The sequence below is a fragment of the Oncorhynchus tshawytscha genome, linkage group LG04 (assembly GCF_018296145.1).
Source record: "Oncorhynchus tshawytscha isolate Ot180627B linkage group LG04, Otsh_v2.0, whole genome shotgun sequence".
Taxonomy (NCBI): Eukaryota; Metazoa; Chordata; class Actinopteri; order Salmoniformes; family Salmonidae; genus Oncorhynchus; species Oncorhynchus tshawytscha.
The window spans coordinates 13,854,093-13,878,446 of record NC_056432.1 but is presented as its reverse complement, the minus strand read 5'-3'; the positions used below and the strand labels follow the sequence as shown (position 1 = coordinate 13,878,446).

General features: G+C 46.8%; 1 protein-coding gene across 2 annotated transcripts in view; it reads left to right on the top strand.

Annotated features, from left to right (window-relative positions):
* Positions 1-24,354, top strand: part of LOC112247110 (cotranscriptional regulator FAM172A homolog) — a 347,725-nt gene that overhangs the window by 270,017 nt on the left and 53,354 nt on the right. The window lies entirely within an intron of this gene.

Below are 24,354 nucleotides of genomic sequence, written 5' to 3'. Positions count from 1 at the left end.
GTACATTTATCTCTAGGAGACAGAACACGTCTCCTTCTTGAGTGTTATGACGGCTGCATGGTCCCATGGTGTTTGTACTTGCATACTATTGTTTGTACAGATGAACGTGGTACCTTCAGGCGTTTGGATGAACAAGGATGAACCAGGATGAAGGATGAACCAGACTTGTGGGGATCTACAATTTGTTTTCCGATTTCTTTTGATTTTCCCATGATGTCAAGCAAAGAGGCACTGAGTTTGAAGGTAGGCCTTGAAATACATCTACAGGTACACCTCCAATTGACTCAAATTATGTCAATTAGCCTATCAGAAGCTTCTAAAGCCATGACATCATTTTCTGGAATTTTCTAAGCTGTTTAAAGGCACAGTCAACTTAGTGTATGCAAACTTCTGACCCACTGGAATTGTGTTACAGTGAATTCTAAGTGAAATAATCTGTCTATAAACAATGAGGCTCCAGGACTTAGCCACTGTTATACAGTATCAGTCAAATGTTTGGACACACCTTCACATTCAAGTTTTTTTATTTTTTATTACTATTTTCAACATTGTAGAAAATAGTGACGACATGAAAACTATGAAATAACACAAATGGAATCACGTAGTAACCAGAAAGTGTTTGCTTTTCTTTTACTCTGCGGTCCAACTCATCCCAAAGCATCTCAATTGGGTTGAGGTCAGGTGATTGTGGAGGCCAGGTCATCTGGTGCAGCACACCATCACTCTCCTTCTTGGTCAAATAGACCTTACACAGCCTGGAGGTGTGATGGGGTCATTTTCCTGTTGAAAAAATGATAGTCCCACTAAGCGCAAACCAGATGGGATGATGTATCGCTGCAGAAGGCTGTGGTAGCGATGCTGGTTAAGTGTGTCTTGAATTCTAAATAAATCACAGTCATTGTCACCAGCAAAGCACCCCCACACCATCACTCCTCCGTGATTCACGGTGGGAACTACACATGTGGAGATCATCCATTCACCTACTCTGCATCTCACAAAGACATGGCAGTAGGAACCAAAAATGGACTCATCAGACCAAAGGACAGATTTTTTATTTGAGCTGCTTGCCATATTATGGACTTGGTCTTTTACAAAGTAAGGCTATCTTCTGTATACCACCTCTACCTTTTCACAGTACAGTTGATTGGCTCAAACACATTAGGAAGGAATGAAATTCCACAAATGAACTTTTAACAAGGCACACCTGTTAATTGAAATGTATACCTCATGAAGCTGGTTGAGAGAATTCCAAGAGTGTGTAAAGCTGTCATCAAGGCAAAGGGTGGCTACTTTGAAGAATCTCAAATATAAAATATATTTTGATTTGATTTGGTTACTACATAATTCCATTTGTGTTATTTCATAGTTTTGATGTCTTCACTGTTATTCTACAATGTAGAAAATAGGACAAATAAAGAAAAACCCTTGAATGAGTAGGTGTGTCCAAACGTTTGACTGGTTCTGTATGTCACAGTTATCAGGACTTGTCTTATTCCGGGCATATTAGATTGAGCATTGGTCTTAATGACTTTTACATAGGTGATAATGAGAGAGAGTGAGTGTAAAGTTGCGTCCAGCTCAGCAAGTCTTTGGTTGCTAGTCGCTCTGGTCTCGTGTCAAAGGTTGATTTGATTGTCTTTGTGTCCTTGGTGGCTTGACAGGGAGGGAGGCACCACCATTGTGCTGTGAGTCACAAGAGAGCAGCCAGAGGTGACAGAGGTGGAGGGAAGGGTGTCAAAGTACCATGACCCAGCTTTTTCTCTGCTGAGGGAATGCTTCTCAATTCATCCCTCTATCCCTCCCATCCATATCCTTGTCCATAATTCAGCTGTCACGACGGGGTGTGTGTGTGTGTGTGTGTGTGTGTGTGTGTGTGTGTGTGTGTGTGTGTGTGTGTGTGTGTGTGTGTGTGTGTGTGTGTGTGTGTGTATGCTACTATGGTAGGGGATTGCTCTGCTCTGAGGAGATAATGGCTAACCACAATGTGTTCATCAACAGACTTCTGTTTCCTCGTTGTCACTAACCTCTCTCTCTCTCACACACACACACACACACACACACAGAGACAGCATACCACACCAAGAGCTAACTGCACTCTCCTGGAGCCCGGGAAGCCTCCGGCTACTGGGACACTATGGTGAATGGCGCCTGATCAGACAGACACTAAGACGTCTGAAGGCAAACCAAGGCATGCCATTGGCTGTCCTTCAGATGTTTTGGTTTGAGTGACAGAGCTGTCAGGCAGTGAGGAGGGAGTCACTGGCGGCACTGAAGGATGAGTCTCCCTTTCATTCCATCCCACTGATCTCTCTCTCTCTCTCTCTCTCTCTCTCTCTTTGTCTCTGTCTCTGTCTCTCATTCCCTTCCCTGTCTCTCCATTTGTGGTGCTGTTGTTGCATAGGTGTTCTCCATGCAGGTTTTGGTATTTGGCAGAAGGACCTGGAGACAGGCCTGTCTGTCTTTCTGTTGGTGCTAATCATCTGTGAAGCAACATTGGTACCAGCATGGCAATGCCCCACTGAGGGGCTGTTTAGTGTGAGGGGTGTTTGCTACCATCTCTGTTTATTGTTTTTAACGTGATAAACCCTGGACCGGTTCCCTGTTAGCCTGGCTAGCTTTTCTCCCTCTCTCTCTTTTTCATTTTCATTCCCTCTTTCAAAAGGAATCTTCCCCTAGAAGGTCACTGCTCCAGAGCTGGCAGCGGCCTGACAGACTGGCATCATTTTATCAGTTAGGAGCATGTTGAAAACTGCCTAAATATGCAGATAAAGTGGAACAAATCTCCTGCTGGAAAGCTTCTCTGTGTGCCTGGGGGCTGGGGAGAGGGGCTGGGGGCTGGGGGAGGGGCTGGGGAGAGGGCTAGGGGGCTGGGTAGAGGGCTAGGGGGCTGGGGAGAGGGCTGGGGGGGGGGCTGGGGGAGGGCTAGGAGGGCTGGGGAGAGGGCTAGGGGGCTGGGGAGAGGGGCTGGGGGCTGGGGGAGGGGCTGGGGGCTGGGGAGAGGGGCTGGGGGCTGGGGGGAGGGGCTGGGGAGAGGGCTAGGGGGCTGGGGAGAGGGCTAGGGGGCTGGGGAGAGGGCTGGGGGCTGGGGAGAGGGGCAGGGGGCTGGGGAAAGGGGCTGGGGAGGGGCAGGGGGTTGGGGAGAGGGGCAGAGGGCTGGGGAGAGGGCTAGGGGGCTGGGGAGGGGGCTGGGGAGGGGGCAGAGGGCTGGGGAGAGTGCTAGGGGGCTGGGGAGAGGGGCAGGGGGCTGGGGAGAGGGGCAGGGGGCCTGGGGAGAGGGCTAGGGGGCTGGGAAGAGGGGCAGGGGGCTGGGGGCTGGGGAGAGGGGCTAGGGGAGGGACAGGTGGCTGGGAAGAGGGCTAGGGGGCTGGAGAGAGGGGCAGGGGGCTGGGGAAGGGGCAGGGTGCCGGGGTGAGGGCTAGGGGGCTGGGGAGAGGGGCTGGGGGCTGGGGAGAGGGGCTAGGGAGAGGTACAGGGGGCTGGGAAGAGGGCTAGGGGGCTGGGGAGAGGGGCAGGGGGCTGGGGGAGGGGCAGGGTGCCGGGGTGAGGGCTAGGGGGCTGGGGAGAGGGGCTGGGGAGGGGCAGGGGGCTGGGGAGAGGGCTAGGGGGCTGGGGAGAGGGGCAGGGGAGAGGGGCTGGGAAGAGGGGCAGAGGGGCTGGGGAGAGTGGGATAGGGGCTGGGGAGAGGGGCTGGAGAAGGGCAGGGGGCTGGGGCTTCCCAGGGTCTGACTCACCACTGCTGGGCTGCAGTCACAGAGCAGATAGCCAGGGGAGAGAGAGAGGCAGAGCTGGGCAGGCCCGCTCTAGTCAGGCTTAGAGTCACACAACAGTGATAACACACTGTAGTTAAAATAATAGTTATTTGTGATTTTGTGATTTTTTTTCCAATTCAACAAAATTGAATTCAACTAAGTAGCTAACAAAGAATTGATGCAATGTGGATGTATGAGTGTAAAGCCTCCGATACGGCACTGCTGACCATGAAACACCTCTGCTTGTCGACACCTCCGCCCGGCCTACAGGCCCCCGTCCATCCGTCTGATGGATGTTTATCTGTTGAGTTACACTTCCAGAGGAAACGCATCCCGCCTCATCTCCTCACTTCCTCTGTTTTTTCAGCTTGACTTTTTTCAGGGGTCGGGGGGGTGTCTGCTGGCTCATCGAAAGATCAGAGGAAGGGCGTATTTTTGGCTTGTTTGTCTTTACTGATGTTAGCGTGGTCTAGCGTTAGTGGAGTCTAGCTTTAGAGAAGCCTAGTGTTAGAGGAGCCTAGCGTTAGCATGGCCTAGCGTTAGAGGAGCCTAGCGTTAGAGGAGCCTAGCGTTAGAGGAGCCTAGCGTTAGAGGAGCCTAGCGTTAGAGGAGCCTAGCGTTAGCGTGGCCTAGCGTTAGAGCCTAGCGTTAGAGGAGCCTAGCATTAGAGGAGCCTAGCATTAGAGGAGCCTAGCGTTAGAGGAGCCTAGCGCTAGAGGAGCCTAGCGTTAGAGGAACCTAGCATTAGAGGAGCCTAGCGTTAGAGGAGCCTAGCGTTAGCATGGCCTAGCATTAGAGGAGCCTAGCGTTAGAGGAGCCTAGCGTTAGAGGAGCCTAGCGTTAGAGGAGCCTAGCGTTAGCGTGGCCTAGCATTAGAGGAGCCTAGCGTTAGAGGAGCCTAGCATTAGAGGAGCCTAGCGTTAGAGGAGCCTAGCGCTAGAGGAGCCTAGCGTTAGAGGAACCTAGCGTTAGAGGAGCCTAGCGTTAGAGGAGCCTAGCGTTAGCGTGGCCTAGCATTAGAGGAGCCTAGCGTTAGAGGAGCCTAGCATTAGAGGAGCCTAGCGTTAGAGGAGCCTAACGTTAGCGTGGCCTAGCGTTAGAGGAGCCTAGCGTTAGAGGAGCCTAGCGTTAGAGGAGCCTAGCGTTAGAGGAGCCTAGTGTTAGAGGGGCCTAGCGTTAGAGCAGCCCAGCGTAGCAGGAAATAGCTAGGGTAAGCGGTGGGGAACCAGAAACAAACTCTGACCTGACGAACTCCTGTCACGTTGCTCATCTTCGGGGGAAACTATCGTCTGGATCGTACAGGTGCCAAGCTCGCTCTAGACTGACACGGCCTTCGATGACCCGGCAGTCGCTTGGCTCTTATGGTTCTGTCACCACCACCTCTCTGAGAACACCATAGACATGGACGGCTTTTAGATACAACCACAGACAGAGGTGATTGTGTGTTGGAGGGATGTTACAGTATTCAAGGAACATGGACCTCATTTTTATTTGTAGAATGTTTGAAGAACGGTTGATACTGTTTATTGGTGAAATATTCATCTATATCTTAAGTGTTAGGTAGAAAAATAGAAGTTTAGTATCTAGTCGCTGAGTAAAGTGATTTTTAGGCATGTATTGAGATGCTGTGTCTATGTTCAGGAAACACGTTGGCTGCCGTCATCAGCCTCTCCTCCCAGCCTAACGAGCCTTTCATCTTCTTCTTCCTCTGTACTAACTAGGGTTTCAACATTCAACTTTCCATAAATAACCCTAGTTTTCCTGAAATCCCAGTTGGAAGATTCCTGGAATCAGGAGGGATTTCCAACTGGGATTCCTGGAATCAGGAGGGATTTCCAATTGGGATTCCTAGAATCAGGAGGGATTTCCAACTGGGATTCCTGGAATCAGGAGGGATTTCCAACTGGGATTCCTGGAATCAGGAGGGATTTCCAACTGGGATTCCTAGAATCAGGAGGGATTTCCAACTGGGATTCCTAGAATCAGGAGGGATTTCCAACTGGGATTCCTGGAATCAGGAGGGATTTCCAACTGGGATTTCTAGAATCAGGAGGGATTTCCAACTGGGATTCCTGGAATCAGGAGGGATTTCCAACTGGGATTCCTAGAATCAGGAGGGATTTCCAACTGGGATTCCTGGAATCAGGAGGGCTTTCCAACTGGGATTCCTGGAATCAGGAGGGATTTCCAACTGGGATTCCTGGAATCAGGAGGGATTTCCAACTGGGATTTATGGAAAATGACCGTAGTACTAACACACTCCACCACTACACATATTGTCACAAATCATTGTGCCACTTGTGTCATGCATTGAATGTATCTTACTCGTATTTATAAGCTCCCCCTGCCCCCCCCTCTCCCTCTATCCCTCTACCCTCACTTTCTCTCACCTCCCTCTACCCCCTATCTCCCCCCTCCCTTTCTCCCTCCCCTCTCCCTCCCTCCCTCCTCCCCCTCTCTCCCCCCTATCTCCCCCCCTCCCTCTCTCCCCTCTCTCTCCCCCCTCTCTTTCCCCCCTCTCTTCCCTCTCCCCTCCCTCTCTCTCCCTCTCTCCCTCTTTCTCTTTCCCCCTCCCTCTGTCTCTCTTTCTGCCTTCGCTCTTTCTCCTCCTCTCTCTCCTCCTCTCTCTCCCCCTCCCTCTCTCTTTCTCACCCCCTCCCCTCCCCCTCCCTCTCTCTCTCTCTCTCTCTCTGTTGTAGAGGATTGGAAGACACAGCCTTCATTTACTATTTCTCTTTCAAATGGTGTTGAGCCCTAAAGGTGCTTGATCCGTGTGCTCCGGCACCAGACTGGTGGGCCCTGACCCACTTGGCTCACAGCTTTATGTAATGAGGCCTGAGTTTAAAAGAACCATGCAGACAGGAGCAGACCACTGGAGAGAGAATCATGTTTATTTTGCCATCTACTTTCCTTCCTCCCTTTTCTGTGTCTCTGAGTCTATTGTACTTCTGTGATTGGTCTACATCACAGAAGGCCTCTGACAGGGTCATATTCAAGGCACTGAGTCAACAAAATGTATGAGTGGCTAATGTGGAGGGAGGAGGTGGAAGGGAACAGCTTCAAGAAACAGTCAAAGCTGTACAGGTGATCTTATTAGTCTTTCTCTTTTTTAAATAATGGACTCTGTATGGATTGTTTGACATCTGTTTTGGAGACATTGTCAGGTTAAAGTATCTGAGTGGCGTGATGCAGAGAGAGATAGAAAAACCTCCATTTTCACACTAACAGAAACGGAGAAACGACACAACTGAAAGTAATTTGATCCGGAATGAACAGACTGACCCAGGCTACAACCCCCCCCTACATGTAAACTTAGGGGGACAATATGAAAAATATCCCCCTTGAGAGAGAAGGGAGCCTTGAGAGGAACCCGATTGCTTTGTATCAAAGACCCGGTCACTTTGATCACTTTGAGATGACTGTGTGTGTCTATCGACTGATCTTGGTGTTCCCTGTCTCTGTCTGTGACGTTTGTCTGAAGTCTGGTGAGAGTTAGGACATGATGCATACCAACTACCAGAACATATACACCATTCTGCCATGGGCCTTGGCGAGGTCTCTGTTTTCTCGATAATACAACATAAATATATGTTTCATGATAACATTAGACGCTTATTGTTACATCTCAAAATCAATATGTTGAATGTATGTCTGTATCAGCTGTATGTACAGTACTGGTCAAAAGTTTGGACACACCTACACGTTCAAGGGCTTTTCTTTATTTTACTATTTTCTACATTGTAGAATAATAGTGAAGACATCAAAACTATGCAATAACATATATGGAATCATGTAGTAACCAAAAAAGTGTTAAACAAATCTAAATATAGTTGCCACCCTTTGCCTTGATGACAGCTTTGCACACTCTTGGCATTCTCTCAACCAGCTTCATGAGGTAGTCAACTGGAATGCATTTTAATAATTAGATGTGCCTTGTTAAAAGTTCATTTGTGGAATGTATTTCCCCCTTAATGCGTTTGAGCCAATCAGTTGTGTTGTGACAAGGTAGAGGTGGTATCTTGAATATAGCCCTATTTGGTAATAGACCAAGTCCATATTATGGCAAGAACAGCTCAAATAAGCAGAGAGAAATGACAGTCCATCATTACTTTAAGACATGAAGGTCATTCAATACGGAAAATGTCAAGAATTTTCTTCAAATGCAGTCGCAAAAACCATCAAGCGCTATGACGTAACTGGCTCTCATGAGGACCGCCACAGGAAAGGAAGACCCAGAGTTACCTCAACTGCAGAGGATAAGTTCATAGAGTTACCAGCCTCAAATCGCCATTTAACGGGGCAACAGGGTAGCCTAGTGGTTAGAGCATTAGACTAGTAACCAAAAGGTTGCAAGTTCAAATCCCTGAGCTGACAAGGTACAAAATCTGTTGTTCTGCCCCTGAACAGGCAGTTAACCCACTGTTCCTAGGCCGTCATTGAAAATAAGAATGTGTTCTTAACTGACTTGCCTAGTTAAATAAAGGTCAAATAAATAAAAGATTGCACCTTACAGAGTAACAGACACATTCCAACATCCACCTTTCAGAGGAGGCTGCGTGAATCAGGCCTTCATGATCAAATTGCTGCAACGAAACTATTATTAAAGGACACCAATAAGAAGAATAGACTTGGTTTAGCCAAGAAACACAAGCAATTTACGTTAGACCGGTGGAAATCTGTCCTTTGGTCTGATGAGTACACATTTGAGATGTTTGGTTCCTACCGCTGTGTCTTTAAGATGCAGAGTAGGTGAACGGATGATCACCGCATGTGTGGTTCCCACCGTGAAGCATGGAGGAGGAGGTGTGATGGTGTGGGGGTGCTTTGCTGGTGACTCTGTCAGTGATTTATTTAGAATTCAAGGCATACTTACACATTACCAGCATGGCTATCACATCATTCTGCAGCAATACACCATCCCACATGGTTTGCGCTTAGTGGGACTATCATTTGTTTTTCAACAGGACAATGACCCAAAACAAAACTCCAGGCTGAGTAAGGGCTATTTGACCAAGAAGGAGAGTGATGGAGTGCTGAATCAGATGACCTGGCATCCACAATCACCCGACCTCAACCCAATTGAGATGGTTTGGGATGAGTTGGACCACAGAGTAAAGGAAAAACATCCAACAAGTGCTCAGCATATGTGGGAACTCCTTCAAGACTGTGGGAGAAGAATTCCAGGTGACTACCTGATGAAGCTGGTTGAGAGAATGCAAAGCTGTCATCAAGACAAAGGATAGCTACTTTAAAGAATCTAAAATACAAGTATGTTTTGATTTAACACTTTTGTTTACTACATGAATCCATATGTTTTATTTCATAGTTTTAATGTCTTCACTGTTATTCTACATTGTAAAAAAATAAGTTTAAAAAACTCTTGAATGAGTAGGTGTGTCCAAACTTTTAACTGGTAGTTCTGTATGTGTGCATAGAATGACAGAGATTGGCAGCTACACTGTGTGATTCCATTGAGAGTAGCATGGCCCTACCTAGACTTTTGTCTGGGAGTATTGGGTGGAATTCTCCCTGGTCTAGTCTAGTGGTCCAGTAATGGTCTCTCTCATGAGGCTGTCAAAGTGATAATAAGCTGGTCAGGCTGACTTGGTAAAAATGTGAAAACGTAGCAGCCCCAGCTGTCTCCGTGAAAACCGCCTCACTGAGTCTTTATGCTATCTCTTTTATTCCTGTTAATCTCATTTTATCTCCGAGCCTTTTCCCTCATCACATCCACGCCTGTAATCTCGCCGCCCACATTTATTTTATTAGAAATTGTATGGCAACTGGTTGCTAAGCAACACTGAAGGTCAGGTAAAATTTGTTGTATTTTTTTGAGTAGTAAAGCCCACCTACAGGTAACTGCCAAAATAATGGAAACACTGGAGTAAATGAGGGTACAAAGTGTAATGAAAGCAGGCGCTTACACATAGGTGTGGTTCCTAAGTTAATTAAGCAATTAACATCCCATCATGCTTAGGGTCATGTATAAAAATGATGTACAGGCCATTATTTTGGCCACCATGTCTATGTTCCCATAGGATAACAATGCCCCTATCCACAGGGCACAGGTGGTCACTGAATGGTCATGAAAACTATGTAAACCATATGTATATAGACTTGTTTATACTGTATTATTGACTGTATGTTTGTTTTACTCCATGTGTAACTCTGTGTCGTTGTTTGTGTCGAACTGCTTTGCTTTATCTTGGCCAGGTCGCAATTATAAATGAGAACTTGTTCTCAACTTGCCTACATGGTTAAATAAAGGTAAAATAAAATAAATAAAATGAAATGCCATGGCCATCTCAATCACCAGATCTCAACCCAATTGAACACTTATGGGAGATTCTGGAGCAGTGCCTGTGACAGCATTTTCCACCAGCATCAACAAAACACCAAATGATGGAATTTGTTGTGGAAGAATGGTGTCGCATCCCTCCAATAAAGATCCAGTAGAAACTATGCCAAGGTGCATTGAAGCTGTTCTGGCTCTTGGTGGCCCAAGGTCCTATTAAGACACTTTGTGACTCCTTTATTTTGGCAGTTACCTGTATCTATTGGTTTGTGAATGTAGTGAAGGGTAATCTACGTAAATGCCATCTGCTCATCTTGTTTATTTTGTGAAAAGTGTTTATGCACCTTGTAATATTAGTGTTTACATGACCCGTCACCTCCACCTGTGTTTACCTTTTTGCATCTATTATGGTCCCATGTGGCTTAGTTGGTAGAGCATGGTGCTCTAAGCATGGTGCATAGTGCTTGTAATTCCAGGGTTTCGTGGGTTTGATTCCCACTGGGGCCACATGGACACATGACTGTTAGTCGCTTTGGATCAAAGTGTGTGCTACATAGCATACAGTTCACCATACCCAGGGTCTCTGTCTGTAGATCACCATACCCAGGGTCTCTGTCTGTAGATCACCATACCCAGGGTCTCTGTCTGTAGATCACCATACCCAGGGTCTCTGTCTGTAGATCACCATACCCAGGGTATCTGTCTGTAGATCACCATACCCAGGGTATCTGTCTGTAGATCACCATACCCAGGGTCTCTGTCTGTAGATCACCATACACAGGGTATCTGTCTGTAGTTCACCTTACCCTGGGTATCTTTCTGTGGATCACCATACCCAGGGTATCTGTCTGTAGATCACCATACCCAGGGTCTCTGTCTGTAGATCACCATACACAGGGTATCTGTCTGTAGTTCACCTTACCCTGGGTATCTTTCTGTGGATCACCATACCCAGGGTATCTGTCTGTAGATCACCATACCCAGGGTATCTGTCTGTAGATCACCATACCCAGGGTATCTGTCTGTAGATTACCATACCCAGGGTATCTGTCTGTAGATCACCATACCCAGGGTCTCTGTCTGTAGATCACCATACCCAGGGTCTCTGTGTGTAGATTACCATACCCAAGGTATCTGTCTGTAGTTCACCTTACCCTGGGTATCTGTCTGTGGATCACCATACCCAGGGTCTCTGTCTGTAGATCACCATACCCAGGGTCTATGTCTGAAGATCACCATACCCAGGGTCTCTGTCTGTAGATCACCATACCCAGGGTCTCTGTCTGTAGATCACCATACCCAGGGTCTCTGTCTGTAGATCACCATACCCAGGGTCTCTGTCTGTAGATCACCATACCCAGGGTCTCTGTCTGTAGATAACAATACCCAGGGTCTATGTCTGTAGATCACCATACCCAGGGTCTCTGTCTGTAGGTTCACCATACCCAGGTATCTTTCTGTAGGTTCACCATACCCAGGGTATCTGTCTGTAGGTTCACCATACCCAGGGTCTCTGTCTGTAGATCACCATACCCAGGGTCTCTGTCTGTAGATCACCATACCCAGGGTCTCTGTCTGTAGATCACCATACCCAGGGTCTATGTCTGTAGATCACCATACCCAGGGTCTCTGTCTGTAGGTTCACCATACCCAGGGTCTCTGTCTGTAGATCCATACCCAGGGTCTCTGTCTGTAGATCACCATACCCAGGGTCTCTGTCTGTAGATCACCATACCCAGGGTCTCTGTCTGTAGATCACCATACCCAGGGTCTCTGTCTGTAGACCATACCCAGGGTCTCTGTCTGTAGATCACCATACCCAGGGTCTCTGTCTGTAGATCACCATACCCAGGGTCTCTGTCTGTAGATCACCATACCCAGGGTCTCTGTCTGTAGATCACCATACCCAGGGTCTCTGTCTGTAGATCACCATACCCAGGGTCTCTGTCTGTAGATCACCATACCCAGGGTCTCTGTCTGTAGATCACCATACCCAGGGTCTATGTCTGTAGATCACCATACCCAGGGTCTATGTCTGTAGATCACCATACCCAGGGTATCTGTCTGTAGGTTCACCATACCCAGGGTATCTGTCTGTAGATCACCATACTCCAGGTCTCTGTCTGTAGATACGCTGCTGGTCCCTGACAATAAGTGAATGGATATGAGTGTAGCAGTGAGATGGCTGACACATGGTCATGAGGTCCCAGTTCCTCTCACTATTAAGGGTGTTAATAGAAACCTGTGTGAGCAGGGTGTGTGTGGGGGGTGTTGGGTGGCAGAGGGTTCGTCTGTGGAGGGGGGGTAAAGGTATCTGAATGCTTTCCATCTGAAACAGTTCATGTGTATATTATGACAACATTTTGTGACTTTTCTTTTGCTTTGGTGTTCAGCACAGGGATTTTTCTTCTGTTCGTGCACACAAAGCGTTTTCTCGAGGTAAGTTAAAGTTCGTGAGCCGACGTCTACGCTCCTTTGTCAGTCATTGGTCAACCATAGGGATTTGTTGTTATTCAACGATAGACAACTTGTTTCCATGCACATTTTTCCACTTGAGAAATACTGCACCACTAAGAAATTGCACGACTAAAACGAATGACACATTTATTGAGGAAGTGTGTACTCGAAAAGGTGTCTCAAGTTGGACAAACAGTGCTATTGCCAGAAAAAAAAAGTTCAAGTGCACTCTGTTTTACCCAACCCTCTCCTCCTGTGATCAGCTCCCGCGGATGCCTTCAGGCAGCTGGCCGCCCACTACCAACAGTGTTAGCATCACCGTGGAATCACCGCCTCTAACTGGGGGAGGAGGATGAACCAGGGGGTAGGAGGGAGGGGAGTGTTGAGGCTTCTTCAACCACTAGAGGCCTTCTGTGACTGACGTTTTTAGCATAGATATCTGGCCATGTGTTCGGTGTTGCTGGACATAGTCTGGTTAGCGCTGGTTAGCCTGGGTTAGCCTTGGTTAGCCCCATGCTCTGTGAGTGACTGTTTTCTTGTGGGACCATGATGGTTTTATCATGCCGTCAGAACGCATGTGTCACTTCAGAGTCTCTGCCATGCTGAACAACAGCACTGTCACTATGGAGTCCCTCTACACAGGCCACGCTTTACCCTTTCTGCCGCAGGTTCTAATCAATTCCCCCTTTTCCCTTCCTCTGAGACTCCTTTCGTTTGTTTCATGATGCACAATTTCTAAGTGGGTTCATGAAGTCCATTCATTAGGTTTAGCTGCTAATGGGCCCTTTAGTGTGACAGGCTTTGATAAGGCTAGGGGAGAGGAGAGGTTGTTGCCTGACTAGACTACAGGAGGCTGGATAACTACAGTTAAAGCAGGGCAGAGACGCACCAGGACGAAACACCCAGCACTAATCAATTCCAGAAAGGCTCAGCGTCGTGTCAGCATTGTGATCGCTTTATGATATTTCTGCTGATAGCATTTACAGCTTCCTGTTTAGTTAAAACATATTTCGAGATGTTGTGGCAGCCCCCTCCCCTGTTTTCTTTTTCACAATTAGGTTATAATGAAATGCACATTGAATGTGATTGTAAATAAATAAAAGACAACAAACACAAGAGAGCTCTGAGAATATATTAGGAATGTATATAATTGCAGAGAGATGATTAGGGAAGAGAAAAGCCTCCTTGAAGGTCCTTGAGTTGTAATCAGCCTCAAATTACAATATTTATTTGTTGCCTTTTTGACAGAAAAATTATAACTTATTTATATAATTCTGTAAAAATATTTGACATAAATTTGTGCTGCGGAGTTGTGGTTGTGCAGCAGCGGTGACCTTGGATCATCCACCGTAGATAAAACTTTATTAAGATGCGTCTGCGGGTCGGGAGACAAACAGCCGTGACACCAGCATGTGCGAGTATTAGGGAAAGGTCGCAATTAGAGGATGATTTCCTCCAGATAAAGTGGCAGAGTATCCTGGGTAGTAAGCGCAGTGGAGCCTGGGTTATGCACTCAGAGGAGCCTGGGTAATAAGTGCCATTGGAGCCTGGGTAATAAGTGCCATTGGAGCCTGGGTAATAAGTGCCATTGGAGCCTGGGTAATAAGCTCAGAGGAGCCTGGGTAATAAGTGCCATCAGAACCTGTGTAATAAATGCCATTGGACCCTGGGTAATAAGCGCAGAGTAGCCTGGGTAATAAGCGCAGAGTAGTCTGGGTAATAAGCGCTGAGTAGCCTGGGTAATAAGCGCAGAGTAGCCTGGGTAATAAGCGCAGTGTAGCCTGGGTAATAAGCACAGAATAGCCTGGGTAATAAGCGCAGAGTAGCCTGGGTAATAAGCACAGAATAGCCTGGGTAATAAGCACAGAGTAGCCTGGGTAATAAGCGCAGAGTAGCCTGAGTAATAAGCGCAGAGTAGCCTGGGTAATAGGCGCAGAGTAGCCTGGGTAATAAGCACAGAATAGCCTGGGTAATAAGCGCAGAGTAGCCTGGGTAATAAGCGCAGAGTAGCCTGGGTAATAAGCGCAGAGTAGCCTGGGTAATAGGCGCAGAGAAGCCTGGGTAATAAGCATAGAGGAACCTGGGTAATAAGCACAGAGGAACCTGGGTAATACGCACAGAGTAGCTATTTCCTTTAGAGAAAGTGCCAAAGAGGAGCCTGGGTAATTAGTGCTGAGGAGCCTGGGTAATTAGCACAGAGAAGCCTGGGTAATTAGCACAGAGTCTGGGTAATTAGTGCTGAGGAGCCTGGGTAGTAAGCTCAGAGGAGCCTGGGTAATAAGCTCAGAAGCGCAGGGCTTGTTTGTGGCCTGGAAAGGTGTAATTCTAAACTGCTTTGAAAGTCATTGTGCCTGGGAGTAATGAGATGGCCTGCACCCTCTCTTCCTCTCCTCCACTACTTCCTTCCCTCACTCTCTCACCTCACGGCCCTCGGCAGCAACGTCAGGGGACTTTTAGCCTCCACGTCACCTGGCCTCCACATGGCCCTCGTGCACCAGTCCTGGTATGACCCCACATAGTGAGGAGTCAGGGGAGGTGCCACACCATACTGCTTCAATCCTTACCCCCAGACCGTCATTAACACCAATGTCCTGGACCGCTCAATTTTATTAAATGTTTTTACTTATGATTCAATTAAGAAGCTTTAGGATTAACCTTTCTATTCAAGATGGCGTAGAAGTCAGACGTCTTTTGTCCTCCTCTTGACGTGTCTTGTCGTGTCCCGTGTATATATATTTTTAGATATTCATTCTTCGCATCTATTTTTTTGATTTTCTTAACCTCAACTTCAACATACTCTCCTGCAATCCGCCTCACCCAATGTGGTTTGGATCTGATATGTTCTTTACTTCTGAACCGGAACCCCAACAGAAGCTTGCCAGATAACTAGCTACTAGCTAGTAGTCAGCTAGCCACTGCTAGCGGTGATCAGCTACCTTTAGCCCGGACAACTCTCGCCAGTCTGCGCTGTGTAACTCAAACCAGAGCAAATCGGACTTATTCTTCTCCATATCTCTGGATTCCAACCGCAAGCTCTGAACTTTTTCACCTGGATCATCACAACTAGCTATCTGCTACCCGGGTGGCCACTCCTGGCTAACATCTCTGTCCCGAAGCAAGAACCAATTAGCCTGGAGCTAGCCTTGCTAAGCCCATCTCCTGGCTAGCCGAAGAGGTCAATCAGCCACTCCTTGGGCTACAATACCTATTTTGCCAATTGGCCTGGACCCCGCCAACCCATCACTGCTGGATTACCGACGTAATTCGCCCGAGGGTTTTTTTTTCAACTGGCTCCCCCGTTGCGACGTCCCCTGAATGCCCATCTGCTAGCCTGCTAGCCGCGGCCTGCTAGCTGTCTACAGCATATCAGACTGTTAGCTTAAGAGGCCCATCAGTCAAATTCTTTGGCCACTATACCTATGTTGCCAATTGGCCTGGACCCCTTTTACCACACGGAGCCCTGCTGATCCACGATGACATAACAGCCCGAGGGGGCTACAACAGACTCTTCCGTCACGACGTGCCTCTAAGGCCCTTCTGCTAGCTTGCTAGCCTCAGCCTGCTATCTGCCTGAATCGCTGTGTCTCCGGCCCGCAGAGCCACTCACTGGACCCCTAAGATCACTCGGCTACGCATGCCACTCCCTAATGTCAATATGCCTTGTCCATTGCTGTTTTGGTTAGTAATTATTGCCTTATTTCACTGTAGAGCCTCTAGCCCTGCTCAATACTCCTTAGTTAACCCTTTACATCCACCTCCCACACATGCGGTGCCTCACCTGGTTTAAATGGTGCTAGAGACAATATCTCTCTCATCGTCACTCGATGCGTTGGTTGACCTCCACTGTATTCACATCCTACCATACCTTTGTCTGTACATTATGCCTTGCATCTATTCTACCATGCCCAGAAACCTGCTCCTTTTACTCTATGTTCCGAACGTACTAGACAACCAGTTCTTATAGCCTTTAGCCATACCCTTATCCTACTTCTCCTCTGTTACTCTGGTAATGTAGAGGTTAATCCAGGCCCTGCAGTGCCTAGCTCCACTCCCATTCCCCAGGCGCTCTCATTGGTTGACTTCTGTAACCGTAAAAACCTTAGTTTCATGCATGTTAACATTAGAAGCCTCCTCCCTAAGTTTGCTTTATTCACTGCCTTAGCACACTCTGCCAACCCGGATGTCCTAGCCGTGTCTGAATTCTGGCTAAGGAAGACCACCAAAACCCCTGAAATTTCCATCCCTAACTATAACATTTTCCGACAAGATAGAACTGCCAAAGGGGGCGGCGTTGCAATCTACTGCAGAGATAGTCTGCAGAGTTACAGTGGGGCAAAAAAGTATTTAGTCAGCCACCAATTGTGCAAGTTCTTCCACTTAAAAAGATGAGAGAGGCCTGTAATTTTCATCATAGGTACACTTCAACAATGACAGACAAAATGAGAAAATAAATTCAGAAAATCACATTGTAGGATTTTTTATGAATTTATTTGCAAATTATGGTGGAAAATAAGTATTTGGTCACCTACAAACAAACAAGATTTCTGGCTCTCACAGACCTATAACTTCTTCTTTAAGAGGCTCCTCTGTCGTCCACTCGTTACCTGTATTAATGGCACCTGTTTGAACTTGCTATCAGAATAAAAGACACCTGTCCACAACTTCAAACAGTCACACTCCACTATGGCCAAGACCAAAGAGCTGTCAAAGGACACCAGAAACAAAATTGTAGACCTGCACCAGGCTGGGAAGACTGAATCTGCAATTGGTAAGCAGCTTGGTTTGAAGAAATCAACTGTGGGAGCAATTATTAGGAAATGGAAGACATACAAGACCACTGATAATCTCCCTCGATCTGGGGCTCCACGCAAGATCTCACCCCGTGGGGTCAAAATGATCACAAGAACGGTGAGCAAAAATCCCAGAACCACACAGGGGGATCTAGTGAATGACCTGCAGAGAGCTGGGACCAAAGTAACAAAGCCTACCATCAGTAACACACTATGCCGCCAGGGACTCAAATCCTGCAGTGCCAGACGTGTCCCCCTGCTTAAGCCAGTACATGTCCAGGCCCGTCTGAATGTCCAGGCCCGATCCAGAAGAAGATTGGAAGAATGTCATATGGTCAGATGAAACCAAAATATAACTTTTTGGTAAAAACTCAACTCATCGTGTTTGGAGGACAAAGAATGCTGAGTTGCATCCAAAGAACACCATACCTACTGTGAAGCATGGGGGTGGAAACATCATGCTTTGGGGCTGTTTTTCTGCAAAGGGACCAGGACGACTTATCCATGTAAAGGAAAGAATGAATGGGGCCATGTATCGTGAGATTTTGAGTGAAAACCTCCTTCCATCAGCAAGGGCAATGAAGATGAAATGTGGCTGGGTCTTTCAGCATGACAATGATCCCAAACACACCGCCCGGGCAACGAAGGAGTGGCTTCGTAAGAAGCATTTCAAGGTCCTGGAGTGGCCTAGCCATCCTCCAGATCTCAACCCCATAGAAAGTCTTTGGAGGGAGTTGAAAGTCTGTGTTGCCCAGCAACAGCCCCAAAACATCACTACTCTAGAGGAGATCTGCATGGAGGAATGGGCCAAAATACCAGCAACAGTGTGTGAAAACCTTGTGAAGACTTACAGAAAACATTTGACCTCTGTCATTGCCAACAAAGGGTATATAACAAAGTATTGAGATAAACTTTTGTTATTGACCAAATACTTATTTTCCACCATAATTTGCAAATAAATTCATTAAAAATCCTACAATGTGATTTTCTGGATTTTTTTTCTCATCTTATCTGTCATAGTTGAAGTGTATCAATGATGAAAATTATAGGCCTCTCTCATCTTTTTATGTGGGAGAACTTGCACAATTGGTGGCTGACTAAATACTTTTTTGCCCTACTGTATGTAGTGAATCTCATCCCCCCATCTCTCCAATGCTTCTCCCAGAGGCCTTCTATGTGTCACCTGTCAAGGTGGGATGAGGTGAGTTCTGGTGTGACTGTCTATCCCAGATGTGAGGAACACATTCCCTCCTAACAGTCTTATCTGGGTGACCCACCAACGCCCCTCCCTTGGTTATCACCTCACCTCGGGCCACTCCGGGCCAAACTAAAGAGTCAGTGGTAAAACCATGCCTCGCCTGCCTCAACATGCTGCTGTGGGCTCACCTAATCTACACGCACTGGCGACTCAAATGCTTTCTCTCTCTCCACTTATGTGATAGCTTGCTTGCAGTGAGGTGTGGGGCTGTTCCAGGGGCAAGGGCCTTAGGCAAAGTGGTGGACGAGTGTTTCAGGTACCAGAGATTTCCAGGACGGGGAGGAGAGTCGAGGAGAGGTTATATTTGGGCTGCAGTCTTCTGACTCGGGAGGGCAACCTTCCCATCAGTCATGGCCCCAAGCCCCCTCTTGTCCCCGTCCGATCCAAACAGGACCCCTGCTGTCAAGGAGACCATTTATCTCAATTGTGCCCGGGAGAGGGGAGTTATCTTGGAAACCTAAATTCCAAATCCAATCCTCCTTTGTTTGGCTGTAGCTGTTTAAACGTAGCGTATGTTAGGCCCCGCTTCTGTTGTCCACGCTGCTCTCCTCTCCTCGCCTAATAACACGATTAAATATTACAAAACTCAACACAAGAAAACAAGTAAACTAGTCATAGGAAAAGCAGGTGCTGCTGTGTGCGGGGCGGAGTTTGTTCAAAACACTAAGCGAGCGTTATACGAGGTTGGCACCAACTGTTATAGCTCATCGGGGAGAGGTGGAAGTGAATTGCGTTTGGCACCGGGCTGCTATCAACCAGTAATTAGTATAGCTAACATCGCAGATGAAAGAGTCAAGTCTAGGTCAGGGTAAAGACTTCAAGGCTCTTATCGGGTTAAGGTTGGAGGCCAATCTCCCTCCCTGAGTTTAAGCTGATGCCGTGCCTGCCAAGATTTGCTTAAATCTGCGGTGACCTTTGACCGTAAGGTGTCGAGGCCAGTCACATGTCAGGCCAGTTCCTGCTGTCGGCACTGGACGAGCTAGCATTAGGCGTCGCCACGGAGACAGAGAGGAAAACTTGGCTTACCCCGCCCCGCGGGCTCACACACCATCAGGCATCTGAAACAGATGTTACCCAACAGCTGAAACCCCCTGTTTGGCATTCCTGCCCCAGTCTGGCTTGTGGTCCAAATCTACTGGCTCTGTCTGTCTGACACACTAGGACAAGGCAAGGCATCACTGTACAGAACAGCACAGCAGAGTGGAGACAGGAACACAGATTTGTTTAGGAGGGGGGTTGATTTTGGATAAACGATGGAAATCTGCTTATTTCGCTGTACCTCTCTCTCTCTCTATCCAATGTAGGTGACAGTGGGTGTACCTCTCTCTCTCTATTCTAAATGTAGGTGACAGTGGGTGTACCTCTCTCTCTCTCTATTCTAAATGTAGGTGACAGTGGGTGTACCTCTCTCTCTCTCTATTCTAAATGTAGGTGACAGTGGGTGTACCTCTCTCTCTCTCTATTCTAAATGTAGGTGACAGTGGGTGTACCTCTCTCTCTCTCTATTCTAAATGTAGGTGACAGTGGGTGTAGCTCTCTCTCTCTCTATTCTAAATGTAGGTGACAGTGGGTGTACCTCTCTCTCTCTCTATTCTAAATGTAGGTGACAGTGGGTGTACCTCTCTCTCTCTCTATTCTAAATGTAGGTGACAGTGGGTGTACCACTCTCTCTCTCTCTATTCTAAATGTAGGTGACAGTGGGTGTACCTCTCTCTATTCTAAATGTAGGTGACAGTGGGTGTACCTCTCTCTCTCTCTATTCTAAATGTAGGTGACAGTGGGTGTACCTCTCTCTCTCTCTATTCTAAATGTAGGTGACAGTGGGTGTACCTCTCTCTCTCTCTATTCTAAATGTAGGTGACAGTGGGTGTACCTCTCTCTCTCTCTATTCTAAATGTAGGTGACAGTGGGTGTACCTCTCTCTCTCTCTCTATTCTAAATGTAGGGGACAGTGGGTGTACCTCTCTCTCTCTCTCTCTCTCTATTCTAAATGTAGGTGACAGTGGGTGTACCTCTCTCTCTCTCTCTCTATTCTAAATGTAGGGGACAGTGGGTGTACCTCTCTCTCTCTCTATTCTAAATGTAGGTGACAGTGGGTGTACCTCTCTCTCTTTCTATTCTAAATGTAGGGGACAGTGGGTGTACCTCTCTCTCTTTCTATTCTAAATGTAGGGGACAGTGGGTGTACCTCTCTCTCTCTCTCTATTCTAAATGTAGGTGACAGTGGGTGTACCTCTCTCTCTTTCTATTCTAAATGTAGGTGACAGTGGGTGTACCTCTCTCTCTCTCTCTATTCTAAATGTAGGTGACAGTGGGTGTACCTCTCTCTCTCTCTCTATTCTAAATGTAGGTGACAGTGGGTGTACCTCTCTCTCTCTTTCTATTCTAAATGTAGGTGACAGTGGGTGTACCTCTCTCTCTCTTTCTATTCTAAATGTAGGTGACAGTGGGTGTACCTCTCTCTCTTTCTATTCTAAATGTAGGTGACAGTGGGTGTACCTCTCTCTCTCTCTATTCTAAATGTAGGTGACAGTGGGTGTACCTCTCTCTCTCTCTATTCTAAATGTAGGTGACAGTGGGTGTACCTCTCTCTCTCTCTCTCTATTCTAAATGTAGGTGACAGTGGGTGTACCTCTCTCTCTCTCTATTCTAAATGTAGGTGACAGTGGGTGTACCTCTCTCTCTCTCTCTATTCTAAATGTAGGTGACAGTGGGTGTACCTCTCTCTCTCTCTATTCTAAATGTAGGTGACAGTGGGTGTACCTCTCTCTCTCTCTCTATTCTAAATGTAGGTGACAGTGGGTGTACCTCTCTCTCTCTCTCTATTCTAAATGTAGGTGACAGTGGGTGTACCTCTCTCTCTCTCTCTATTCTAAATGTAGGTGACAGTGGGTGTACCTCTCTCTCTCTCTCTATTCTAAATGTAGGTGACAGTGGGTGTACCTCTCTCTCTCTCTCTATTCTAAATGTAGGTGACAGTGGGTGTACCTCTCTCTCTCTATTCTAAATGTAGGTGACAGTGGGTGTACCTCTCTCTCTCTATTCTAAATGTAGGTGACAGTGGGTGTACCTCTCTCTCTCTATTCTAAATGTAGGTGACAGTGGGTGTACCTCTCTCTCTCTCTCTATTCTAAATGTAGGTGACAGTGGGTGTACCTCTCTCTCTCTCTCTATTCTAAATGTAGGTGACAGTGGGTGTACCTCTCTCTCTCTCTCTATTCTAAATGTAGGTGACAGTGGGTGTACCTCTCTCTCTCTCTCTATTCTAAATGTAGGTGACAGTGGGTGTACCTCTCTCTCTCTCTCTATTCTAAATGTAGGTGACAGTGGGTGTACCTCTCTCTCTCTCTATTCTAAATGTAGGTGACAGTGGGTGTACCTCTCTCTCTTTCTATTCTAAATGTAGGTGACAGTGGGTGTACCTCTCTCTCTCTCTCTATTCTAAATGTAGGTGACAGTGGGTGTACCTCTCTCTCTCTCTATTCTAAATGTAGGTGACAGTGGGTGTACCTCTCTCTCTCTCTCTATTCTAAATGTAGGTGACAGTGGGTGTACCTCTCTCTCTTTCTATTCTAAATGTAGGTGACAGTGGGTGTACCTCTCTCTCTCTCTCTATTCTAAATGTAGGTGACAGTGGGTGTACCTCTCTCTCTCTCTCTATTCTAAATGTAGGTGACAGTGGGTGTACCTCTCTCTCTTTCTATTCTAAATGTAGGTGACAGTGGGTGTACCTCTCTCTCTTTCTATTCTAAATGTAGGTGACAGTGGGTGTACCTCTCTCTCTTTCTATTCTAAATGTAGGTGACAGTGGGTGTACCTCTCTCTCTCTCTCTATTCTAAATGTAGGTGACAGTGGGTGTACCTCTCTCTCTCTTTCTATTCTAAATGTAGGTGACAGTGGGTGTACCTCTCTCTCTTTCTATTCTAAATGTAGGTGACAGTGGGTGTACCTCTCTCTCTTTCTATTCTAAATGTAGGTGACAGTGGGTGTACCTCTCTCTCTTTCTATTCTAAATGTAGGTGACAGTGGGTGTACCTCTCTCTCTTTCTATTCTAAATGTAGGGGACAGTGGGTGTACCTCTCTCTCTTTCTATTCTAAATGTAGGTGACAGTGGGTGTACCTCTCTCTCTCTCTCTATTCTAAATGTAGGTGACAGTGGGTGTACCTCTCTCTCTTTCTATTCTAAATGTAGGTGACAGTGGGTGTACCTCTCTCTCTCTCTATTCTAAATGTAGGTGACAGTGGGTGTACCTCTCTCTCTCTCTCTATTCTAAATGTAGGTGACAGTGGGTGTACCTCTCTCTCTTTCTATTCTAAATGTAGGTGACAGTGGGTGTACCTCTCTCTCTCTCTCTATTCTAAATGTAGGTGACAGTGGGTGTACCTCTCTCTCTCTCTCTATTCTAAATGTAGGTGACAGTGGGTGTACCTCTCTCTCTTTCTATTCTAAATGTAGGTGACAGTGGGTGTACCTCTCTCTCTTTCTATTCTAAATGTAGGTGACAGTGGGTGTACCTCTCTCTCTTTCTATTCTAAATGTAGGTGACAGTGGGTGTAGCTCTCTCTCTCTCTATTCTAAATGTAGGTGACAGTGGGTGTACCTCTCTCTCTCTCTATTCTAAATGTAGGGGACAGTGGGTGTACCTCTCTCTCTCTATTCTAAATGTAGGTGACAGTGGGTGTACCTCTCTCTCTTTCTATTCTAAATGTAGGTGACAGTGGGTGTACCTCTCTCTCTCTCTCTATTCTAAATGTAGGTGACAGTGGGTGTACCTCTCTCTCTCTCTCTTTCTATTCTAAATGTAGGTGACAGTGGGTGTACCTCTCTCTCTCTCTCTATTCTAAATGTAGGTGACAGTGGGTGTACCTCTCTCTCTTTCTATTCTAAATGTAGGTGACAGTGGGTGTACCTCTCTCTCTTTCTATTCTAAATGTAGGTGACAGTGGGTGTACCTCTCTCTCTTTCTATTCTAAATGTAGGTGACAGTGGGTGTACCTCTCTCTCTCTCTATTCTAAATGTAGGTGACAGTGGGTGTACCTCTCTCTCTTTCTATTCTAAATGTAGGTGACAGTGGGTGTACCTCTCTCTCTTTCTATTCTAAATGTAGGTGACAGTGGGTGTACCTCTCTCTCTTTCTATTCTAAATGTAGGTGACAGTGGGTGTACCTCTCTCTCTCTCTATTCTAAATATAGGTGACAGTGGGTGTACCTCTCTCTCTTTCTATTCTAAATGTAGGGGACAGTGGGTGTACCTCTCTCTCTATTCTAAATGTAGGTGCCAGTGGGTGTACCTCTCTCTCTCTATTCTAAATATAGGTGACAGTGGGTGTACCTCTCTCTCTCTCTATTCTAAATGTAGGGGACAGTGGGTGTACCTCTCTCTCTCTCTATTCTAAATGTAGGTGACAGTGGGTGTACCTCTCTCTCTCTCTATTCTAAATGTAGGTGACAGTGGGTGTACCTCTCTCTCTCTCTATTCTAAATGTAGGTGACAGTGGGTGTACCTCTCTCTCTCTCTATTCTAAATGTAGGTGACAGTGGGTGTACCTCTCTCTCTCTCTATTCTAAATGTAGGTGACAGTGGGTGTACCTCTCTCTCTCTCTATTCTAAATGTAGGTGACAGTGGGTGTACCTCTCTCTCTTTCTATTCTAAATGTAGGTGACAGTGGGTGTACCTCTCTCTCTCTCTATTCTAAATGTAGGTGACAGTGGGTGTACCTCTCTCTCTTTCTATTCTAAATGTAGGTGACAGTGGGTGTACCTCTCTCTCTCTCTATTCTAAATGTAGGTGACAGTGGGT